Genomic DNA, 11,563 nt, shown 5'->3' on the forward strand with positions numbered 1-11,563 from the left:
AGTTTTCATCACGTTCATATGGTTCGTGTTTGGTACTTTGATAATTTGATATACGGGTGGACCGGTGCTTGGGTGTTGTTCTTACTTGAACAAGCATCCCACTTATGATTAACCTCTATTGCAAGCATCCGCAACTACAAGTAAAGTATTAAGGTAAACTTAACCATAGCATGAAACATATGGATCGAAATCAGCCCTTACGAAGCAACGCATAAACTAGGGTTTAAGATTCTGTCACTCTAGCAACCCATCATCTACTTATTACCTCCCAATGCCTTCCTCTAGGCCCAAATAATGGTGAAGTGTTATGTTGTCGACGTTCACATAACACCACTAGAGGCTAGACAACATACATCTTATCAAAATATCAAACGGATACCAAATTCACATGACTACTAATAGCAAGACTTCTCCCTTGTCCTCAGGAACAAACGTAACTACTCACAAAGCATAAACATGTTCATAATCAGAGGGGTATTAATATGCATAAAGGATATGAACATATGATCTTCCACCAATTAAACCAACTAGCATCAACTACAAGGAGTAATTAACACTACTAGCAACCAACTAGCACCAATCTCGGACTTGAAGACAAGAATCGGATACAAGAGATGAACTAGGGTTTTGAGATGAGATGGTGCTGATGAAGATGTTGATGGAGATTTCCCTCTCCCGATGAGAGGAGCGTTGGTGATGACGATGGCGATGATTTCCCCCTCCGGGAGGGAAGTTTCCCCGGCAGAACAGCTCTGCCGGAGCTCTAGATTGGATCCGCCAAGGTTCTGCCTCGTGGAGACGGAGTTTCGTCCCGAAAGGTTGCTTCTTATTTTTTTCTCGACGAAAGACTTCATATAGGAGAAGATGGTCATCAGAGAGCCACCAGGGGGCCCACGAGGCAGGGGGCGCGCCCTAGGGGGGGCACCCCCCACCCTCGTGAGAAGGGTGTGGGCCCCCTGGTCTTCATCTTTGGCAAGGATTTTTCATTATTTATTATAAGGTGTTTCGTGGAGTTTCAGGACTTTTGGAGTTGTGAAAAATAGGTCACTAATATTTGCTCCTTTTCCAGCCCAGAATTCCAGATGCCGGCATTCTCCCTCCTTATGTAAACCTTGTAAAATAAGAGAGAATAGCCATAAGTATTGTGACATAATGTGAAATAACAGCCCATAATGCAATAAATATCGATATAAAAGCATGATGCAAAATGGACGTATCAACTCCCCCAAGCTTAGACCTCGCTTGTCCTCAAGCGAAAAGCCGAAATCGAAAAATATGTCCACATGTTTAGAGATGAAGGTGTTGATAAAAATAAAATACAGACATGAGGGCATCATGATCATTCTTATAACAGCAACTTATATAATTTTTGTCATATGATCTCTAAATCTAGAGTAATAATTCAATCACAATATCAGGTATGAATCGTAAACTTCATTGAAAACTAACCAACTACAATCTCGGTCATTGAAGCAATTGCAATTTATCATAACATAGGAAAGAGCCAATGTATAAGAGCTTTTCAGCAAGTCCACATACTCAACTATCATATAATCTTTCACAATTGCTGACACTCACGCAATACTTATGGGTGTGGAGTTTTAATCAGACACAGAGAAAGATAGGGGATTATAGTCTTGCCACCCAACGTTTTACCTCAAGGGTAATGTCAACAGTAATAGTTCATGAAAACTCACATCCTATTAGCCATATATACCAGGATCTTTCCAACATACTGTGCTTGCCAAAGGATAAACTGTAAACAGGAAGGGTGAAAATCACCATGACTCTTGCATAAGGTAGAAGATAATGATAAAAGATAGGCCCTTCGCAGAGGGAAGCAGAGGTTGCCATGCGCTTTTATGGTTGGATGCACAAAATCTTAATGTGAAAGAACATCACTTTATATTGCCCCTTGTGATATGAACCTTTATTATGCATCCGTCGCTTTTATTACTTCCACATCACAAGATCGTATAAAGCTTATTTCTCCGACACCAATCAATCATACATATTTAGAGAGCAATTTTTATTGCTTTGCACCGATGACAACTTACTTGAAGGATCTTATTCAATCCATAGGTAGATATGGTGGACTCTCATGGCAAAACTAGTTTAAGGGTATTTATAAGACAAGTAGTATCTCTACTTGGTGCAATGAATTTGGCTACCATGAGGGGGAAAGGCAAGCTCAACATGTTGGAAGATCCAAGACAATATAATTTATCTCAGATGTAAGAAAGCATCACCCATTACGTTGTCTTCCTTGTCCAATGTCAACTCTTTAGCATGTCATATTTTAATTAGTGCTCACAATCATAAAAGATATCCAAGATAGTATATCTATATGTGAAGACCTCTCTTTCTTTATTACTTCCTATTAATTGCAACGATGACCAAAACTATGCTTGTCAACTCTCAACAACTTTTATTCATCATACTTTTTCTATGTGAGCTCATTACTCTCCATGAGATCCATATGATCTCTTTGTTTCTTTTTATTTCTTTCTCTTTTCTTTTATTCACTTAGGATCATGGCAAAACAATCAAGCCCTTGACTCAACACTAATCTTTATTATATAGCTCACAGACTCGATTACATAGAAGGATAATAAAGCAAAACTCACAACTAGATCATGCCACAAACTTTATTCTACTAGATCAAAATACTACTAATAAGATCGAACTAAGGAAAACGGTAAAGATAGGAGTTGTGATACGATACCGGGGCACTCCCCCAAGCTTGGCAGTTGCCAAGTGGAGTGCCCATACCCAGATACTCAATTCTTCTTTGTTGCAGGAGACGGTGGAGGTGTTGTTGATGATGCGTGCTTGTCATCTATCTTCCATGGCATAGGTTCACCAACATAGAAAGATGATCGAGTCTCCGGAATCCTCGAATCTGCAGCCAAACTCATTCTTTTGAATCTATATTCATACTCACAGTTTTGGTTTTACAGGTCATAGATTTGGGCTTGGAGGTGCTCGATCTTCTCATGTAGCTTGAAGATGGCCTCCTTGGTGTTCTTGGCATCCGGCTTGTAGTTGTTAGTGAGCTCAGCGAGCATCATGTGGCTAGCGTTGACTCCATGCTCCACAATCCCCTGGCACTTGAAAACTTGTTGCTCCATTGCTCCGAGCCTCGTCTCCACGCTTCTGATTCCCTTGGGTCCCTCAGCATCCCGGATGTGCAGCAACCCATCACGCATCTCGATGGTTTGAGGGTGTTGCAGCACCTCCGCGAGGTAAGGGTTGATGAACTTCTCGAAGAACTTGTCCTTGGAAGCACTTCGGGATGTCATGATAATCTAGATCTGTCAGAAAAACAACTCAAAAAAAACAAGAGATTTTTGCGTGATACGGGGGTCAAAACCCCCGGGAGATTATATAATGAATTTTTTACAGACCAAAATATGTATCATGCAAGAAAACGGAGTCCGGAAGGCACACGAGGTGCTCACGACTTAGGGGGCGCGCCCAGGGGGGTAGGGTGCGCCCTCCACCCTCGTGAGGCCCTCGTGTCCTTCCCGGACTGCTACTTAATTTTCTATTTTTCTAAATATTCCAAAACGGAGAAATATTTCCTTAAAAATTGTTTTGGAGTCGATTTTCTTACCGTACCACATACCTATTCCTTTTCGGAGTCTGAAACATTCTGGAAAGTGTCCCTTATGTATTCCTCCGGGGTTACAGTTTCAATAATATTGGTTTCAACATTTATGGGATTACCTGAGATATAATGTTTGATTCTTTGACCGTTTACCACCTTCGGATTTGTGCCTTCGAAGTTGTTGATTTTTATGACACTGGAACGATAGACCTCCTCGATAACATAGGGGCCTTCCCATTTAGAGAAAAGTTTCCCTGCAAAAAATCTTAAATGAGAGTTGTATAGCAATACATAATCACCTACATTAAACTCATGCTTTTGTATCCTTTTGTCATGCCATCTTTTAACCTTTTCTTTAAACAACTTGGCATTTTCATAAGCTTGGGTTCTCCATTCATCAAGTGAGCTAATATCAAATAACCTCTTTTCACCGGCAAGTTTGAAATCATAGTTGAGCTCTTTAATAGCCCAATATGCCTTCTGTTCTAGTTCGAGAGGTAAGTGACATGCTTTTCCATATACCATTTTATACGGAGACATGCCCATAGGATTTTTATATGCAGTTCTATAGGCCCATAATGCATCATCAAGTTTCTTGGACCAATTCTTTCTAGACCTATTAACAGTCTTTTGCAAAATTAATTTGAGTTCTCTATTACTCAATTCTACTTGACCACTAGACTGTGGGTGATACGGAGATGCAATTCTATGATTGACGTCATATTTAGCAAGCATTTTACGGAAAGCACCATGAATAAAATGTGAACCACCATCAGTCATTAAATATCTAGGGACTCCAAACCTCAGAAAAATAACTTCTTTAAGCATTTTAATAGAAGTGTTATGATCAGCACTACTGGTTGGAATAGCTTCTACCCACTTAGTAACGTAATCAACAGCAACTAAAATATGTGTATATCCATTAGTGGCAGGAAAAGGTCCCATATAATCAAAGCCCCAAACATCAAACGGTTCAATAACAAGTGAATAATTCATAGGCATTTCTTGACGTCTACTAATATTACCAATTATTTGACATTCATCACAAGATAGGACAAACTTACGGGCATCCTTGAAGAGAGTAGGCCAATAAAAACCGGATTGCAATACCTTATGTGCAGTTCTATCTCCCGCGTGGTGTCCTCCATAAGTTTCGGAGTGGCACTTGCGTAGGATCTGTTCCTATTCATGCTCAGGTACACAACGTCTAATAACACCATCTACTCCTTCTTTATAAAGATGTGGGTCATCCCAAAAGTAATGTCTCAAATCATAGAAGAACTTTTTCTTTTGTTGGTATGTGAAGCTAGGTGGTATAAATTTAGCAACTATGTAATTAGCATAATCAGCATACCAAGGGGTACTACGAGAAGTACTTATGACATTTAATTGTTCATCAGGAAAACTATCATCAATAGGTAGTGGGTCATCAAGAACATTCTCTAACCTAGATAAGTTGTCTGCAACGGGGTTTTCAGCTCCTTTTCTATCAACAATATGCAAATCAAATTCTTGTAGCAAGAGAACCCATCTAATAATTCTAGGTTTAGCATCTTTCTTTTCCATAAGATATTTAATAGCAGCATGATCAGTGTGGATAGTTACTTTAGAATCAGCAATATAAGGTATGAACTTATCACAAGCAAATACAACTGCTAAAAGTTCTTTTTCAGTAGTAGCATAATTTCTTTGAGCATTGTCTAGAGTCTTACTAGGATAATGGATAACATTTAATTTCTTATCAACTCTTTGCCCTAGAATAGCACCTACAGCATAATCACTAGCATCACACATAATTTCAAAGGGTAAATTCCAATCAGGTGGCTGAACAATAGGTGTAGAGACTAATGCTTTCTTAAGTATTTCAAATGCTTCTACACAATCATCATCAAAGACAAATGGTATATCTTTTTGTAATAAATTAGTCAGAGGCCGAGAAATTTTTGAGAAGTCCTTGATGAACCTCCTATAAAATCCGGCGTGACCAAGGAAACTTCTTATACCTTTGATGTCCTTGGGACATGGCATCCTTTCAATAGCATCAACCTTGGCTTTATCAACTTCAATACCTCTTTCAGAAACTTTATGCCCCAAGACAATACCTACATTAACCATAAAGTGGCACTTTTCCCAATTCAAGACAAGATTAGTTTCTTCACATCTCTGCAAAACTCAATCAAGATTGCTCAAGCAATCATCAAAAGAAGATCCATAGACGGAAAAGTCGTCCATGAAAACCTCACAAATCTTTTCACAAAAGTCAAAGAATATAGCCATCATGCATCTTTGAAAGGTAGCAGGTGCATTACATAAACCAAAAGGCATACTTCTATAAGCAAAAGTACCAAAAGGGCATGTAAAAGTAGTCTTTGATTGATCTTTAGCCGACACAGGTATTTGAGAGAAACCATAATAACCATCTAGAAAGCAGTAATGTGTATGTTTGCATAATCTTTCTAGAATTTGATCGATAAAAGGTAAGGGGTAATGATCTTTCTTAGTATCCTTATTTAATTTGCGGAAATCAATTACCATCCTATAACTGGTAATAATTCTTTGTGGAATCAATTCATCTTTATCATTAGGAACAACAGTAATACCTCCCTTCTTAGGGACACAATGAACAGGACTTACCCACTGACTATCAGCAATGGGATAAATTATACCTGCCTCCAGAAGCTTTGGTATTTCTTTTCTTACCACTTCTTTCATTTTAGGATTCAGACATCGTTGAGGATCACGAACTGGTTTGGCATCTGCTTCCAAATTTATTTTATGTTGACATAGAGTGGGACTAATGCCCTTAAGATCATCAAGGGTATATCCAATAGCAGCACGGTGCTTCTTCAGAGTTTTCAATAATCTTTCTTCTTCATGCTTTGAAAGGTTAGCACTAATAATAACAGGATATATCTTCTTTTCATCAAGATAAGCATATTTAAGATTATCAGGCAACGGTTTAAGCTCAAACACGGGATCACCCTTAGGTGGAGGAGGATCCCCTAGGATTTCAATAGGCAAATTGTGTTTTAGCATAGGTTCTTGTTTAAAGAATACTTCATCTATTTCCCTTCTTTCATTCATAAACATATCATTCTCATGGTCTAGCAAATATTGTTCTAAAGGATCATTAGGAGGTACGGCAATAGAAGCAAGACCAATAATTTCATCCTTACTAGGTAATTCTTCTTCATGGTGTTGTTTACTAAATTTAGAGAAATTACACTCATGAGTCATATCATCCAAGCCAATAGTAACAACATTCTTTTCGCAGTCTATCCTAGCATTAACTGTATTCAAGAAGGGTCTACCAAATATAATGGGACAAAAGCTATCTTGTGGAGAACTAAGAACAAGAAAATCAGCAGGATATTTAGTTTTCCCGCACAAGACTTCAACATCTCTAACAATTCCCATTGCTGAAATAGTATCTCTATTAGCAAGTTTAATTATGACATCAATATCTTCTAACTCAGCAGGTGCAATTTCATGCTTGATTTCTTTATACAAGTGATAAGGTATAACACTAGCACTAGCACCCATATCACATAAGCCATGATAACAATGATCTCCTATTTTAACAGAAATAACAGGCACACCTGCCGCAGGTCTATGTTTATCTTTAGCACAAGGTTTAGCAATTCTAGCAGTTTCACCGCAGAACTGAATAACATGCCCATCAATATTATCAGACAAGAGCTCTTTAACAATAGCAATATTAGGTTCAATTTTAACTTGCTCAGGAGGTGTATGTGTTTTAATATTGCTTTTACGAACTATAGTTGAAGCTTTAGCAGGATCCTTTATCCTAACAGGGAAAGGATGGTTTCTCAACATAAGAAGTAGGAACAATAGGATCATTATAAGTGACAGTCTTTTCTTCAACTTTAATAGGTGCATCTACTTTTACTTCTATGGGAGGATGATATTTAAACCACTTCTCCTTAGGGATATCAACATAAGTAGCAAAAGATTCACAGAAAGAAGCTACTATCTCAGAATCAAGTCCATATTTAGTGCTAAACTTACGGAAAACATCGGTATCCATGAAAGATTTAACACAATCAAACTTAGGTGTCATACCTGACTCCTTACCATTGTCGAGGTCCCAATCTTCGGAGTTGCATTTAATTCTATCCAATAAATCCCATTTGAATTCAATAGTCTTCATCATAAAAGAGCCAGCACAAGAAGTATCAAGCATGGTGCGATTGTTATCAGAAAGTCGAGAATAAAATTTTTGAAGAATTGTTTCTCTTGGAAGCTCATGATTGGGGCATGAATATAACATTATTTAGCCTCCCCCAATCTTGAGCGATGCTTTCTCCTTCGCGAGGCCAAAAATTATATATATAATTGGGATCACGATGAACAAGATGCATAGGGTAATACTTTTGATGAAATTCCAATTTCAATCTTCTGTAGTTCCATGATCCCATATCATCACATAGCCTATACCATGTCAATGAGTCTCCCTTCAAAGATAAAGGGAAGACCTTCTTCTTAGCAACATCATCAGAAATACCTGCAAGCTTAAATAATCCACAAACTTCATCCACATATATTAGGTGTTCATCAGGATGCTTTGTTCCATCTCTTGTAAAAGGATTAGCTAGTAGTTTTTCTATTATACTCGAAGGATACTCATAAGGAATTTCATTTTCAATAGGTTCAGTAGGTTGAGGAGCAACTCTTTGCTCTACTGGTCGGGGTGAAGATACCCCGAACAAGCCCCTCAGAGGATTACTTTCCATAGTAACAAGTGACAGTAAATTTCAGCACACTATATAAAATTTTCCTTACCAAAATCCACCTACCAAAGGCGCTTCACTCCCCGGCAACGACGCCTGAAAAGAGCCTTGATGACCCACAAGTATAGGGTATCTATCGTAGTCCTTTCGATAAGTAAGAGTGTCGAACCCAACGAGGAGCAGAAGGAAATGATAAACGGTTTTCAGCAAGGTATTCTCTGCAAGTACTGAAATAACTGGTAACAGATAGTTTTGTATTGAGATAATTTGTAACGATCAACAAGTAACAAAAGTAAATAAAGTGCAGCAAGGTGGCCCAATCCTTTTTGTAGTAAAGGACAAGCCTGGAAAAACTCTTATATAAGGAAAAGCGCTCCCGAGGACACATGGGAATATCGTCAAGCTAGTTTTCATCACGTTCATATGGTTCGTGTTTGGTACTTTGATAATTTGATATACGGGTGGACCGGTGCTTGGGTGCTGTTCTTACTTGAACAAGCATCCCACTTATGATTAACCTCTATTGCATGCATCCGCAACTACAAGAAAATTATTAAGGTAAACCTAACCATAGCATGAAACATATGGATCCAAATCAGCCCCTTACGAAGCAACGCATAAACTAGGGTTTAAGCTTCTGTCACTCTAGCAACCCATCATCTACTTATTACCTCCCAATGCCTTCCTCTAGGCCCAAATAATGGTGAAGTGTTATGTTGTCGATGTTCACATAACACCACTAGAGGCTAGACAACATACATCTTATCAAAATATCGAACGAATACCAAATTCACATGACTACTAATAGCAAGACTTCTCCCTTGTCCTCGGGAACAAACGTAACTACTCACAAAGCATAAACATGTTCATAATCAGAGGGGTATTAATATGCATAAAGGATCTGAACATATGATCTTCCACCAATTAAACCAACTAGCATCAACTACAAGGAATAATTAACACTACTAGCAACCTACTAGCACCAATCCCAGACTTGAAGACAAGAATCGGATACAAGAGATGAACTAGGGTTTTGAGATGAGATGGTGCTGATGAAGATGTTGATGGAGATTGCCCTCTCCCGATGAGAGGAGCATTGGTGATGACGATGGCGATGATTTCCCCCTCCAGGAGGAAAGTTTCCCCGGCAAAACAGCTCTGCCGGAGCTCTAGATTGGATCCGCCAAGGTTCCGCCTCGTGGCGACGGAGTTTCATCCTGAAAGGTTGCTTCTTATTTTTTTCTTGACGAAAGACTTCATATAGGAGAAGATGGTCATCGGAGAGCCACCAGGGGGCCCACGAGGCAGGGGGCGCGCCCTAGGGGGGCGCCCCCACCCTCATGAGAAGGGTGTGAGCTCCCTGGTCTTCATCTTTGGTGAGGATTTTTCATTATTTATTATAAGCTGTTCCGTGGAGTTTCAGGACTTTTGGAGTTGTGCGGAATAGGTCTCTAATATTTGCTCCTTTTCTAGCCCAGAATTCCAGATGCCGGCATTCTCCCTCCTTATGTAAACCTTGTAAAATAAGAGAAAATAGCCATAAGTATTGTGACATAATGTGAAATAACAGCCCATAATGCAATAAATATCGATATAAAAGCATGATTCAAAATGGATGTATCAATGGAGAGGTCAGAGACGGTCGGAGCAGCGATGCCGACGTGAATAGTGGCTAGACCACCGTTTTGGCTGACTGCCCTCATAGTCACCACTGACATAGCGCGCTCTGGAGTTTTTACTAAGGCCAGCTCATGTCTACTGTGTAGTCCTTCGTAACTTGAGTGTTACTACGGTAAAGAAACAGGCAAAGACAAATTGAGTTTAGTAAACCAAGCTCCACAAGTTTGCTATTGCAAACTTGGCAACATCCTAGAGATAAAACCAGAGAGGTTAAATGGTAAAATGAATGTTTGGTAGGCTTAGGGTAACAAGGACTACGGTCCTGGTAATTTATGAGGTAAAATGGACAACCATTTACCATAGTTGTTGTACAACTGCTAAATCTGACCCAGAAATTAAATCATGTAGTAACACTTACTAGGTGTGATGAATTAAGCTAAAACTTGGCAAAGCCTGATGATTTGGACATGCCATGGTGCTGTAAAAAGTTCATACCAAATGGACTCACCAAACTGGCACTTCCTTCACAGCTATCATTTCTGTCCAAAAACATTAGAAAAATCCTCAAGACAAATGGCTAGATGAAATGAGCCAAAATCTTGTGGAGATAGGTTAATATGGATATGAGAAGCCCTAGGAATATTTTCAGCCATAATGGAGCAAGATAAAATGCACTTGCTTCACAAACTGAAAAATTGGAGAGAAACCAATAATTGGTCCTGTGCTCACATAGTTCAAGTAAATCAACTGAATTTAAGTGGAGGCTAATTATTTGAGATACTTGAGAGGATGGAAAAGTTTCATCCCATTTGGAAACTCTATGAAGGTACTTCCTTCACAAAGTTGTGTTCTGGTCAGAAACTTTGCAAAATTGCACAAGGAGCTAGGATGAATGGATTGAGCTCATATTTGGCATCCATGGGTTATTTAATAATTTAATCACCCTGAAAAATTACAGCTCAATTGGAATTAGGAATAAAGCACTCCCTTTGCAAAATTTCAGAGAAGGCAGAAACCTGCATTGGATCATGTGCCCAATTTATGATCTGTGGAACATGAGATAAGGATGGAACTAGTGATTATATGGCAAGGACAAGCTCCAAAATTTATGTGGGAATTTTCTCTACTATAAAAATAGTAGTTCCTTTGGAAAATGGCAAAAATACAATATTGGCATTAAATAGGAAAAGATAATTTTCCTTATTTAATTGTGGCCAATATATTTTCCAGAGCTAGGATTAGGCATAAGCATCAACTCCACCAATTCTCATGAATTTAGGAGATGGCTAGTTATGCCTTTGGATTTTATTCCTCGGAAAGTCAAGAAAAGGGATAAATCACAGTCAAGAATATTGCATGGGACTTAGCAATATTTTTGCACATCCAAGGATCAGAAAGATAGGAGGATCTCTGGGAACAAAAGGGAGGATCAATAGATCAAATAAAATGATGGCTCCTTTGTAACCACAAAGGACATATACAAATTCCAAAAATTTGGAATTAGGGTTTGAGAGAGTTGGGATGATGCAGATGAGGGCTTGCCCACTGACAAATACATGAGCAAGGTTTTTGAAAGGTTGAA

Source organism: Triticum urartu, chromosome 4 (assembly GCF_003073215.2).
Source record: "Triticum urartu cultivar G1812 chromosome 4, Tu2.1, whole genome shotgun sequence".
In the NCBI taxonomy this organism is placed as follows: Eukaryota; Viridiplantae; Streptophyta; class Magnoliopsida; order Poales; family Poaceae; genus Triticum; species Triticum urartu.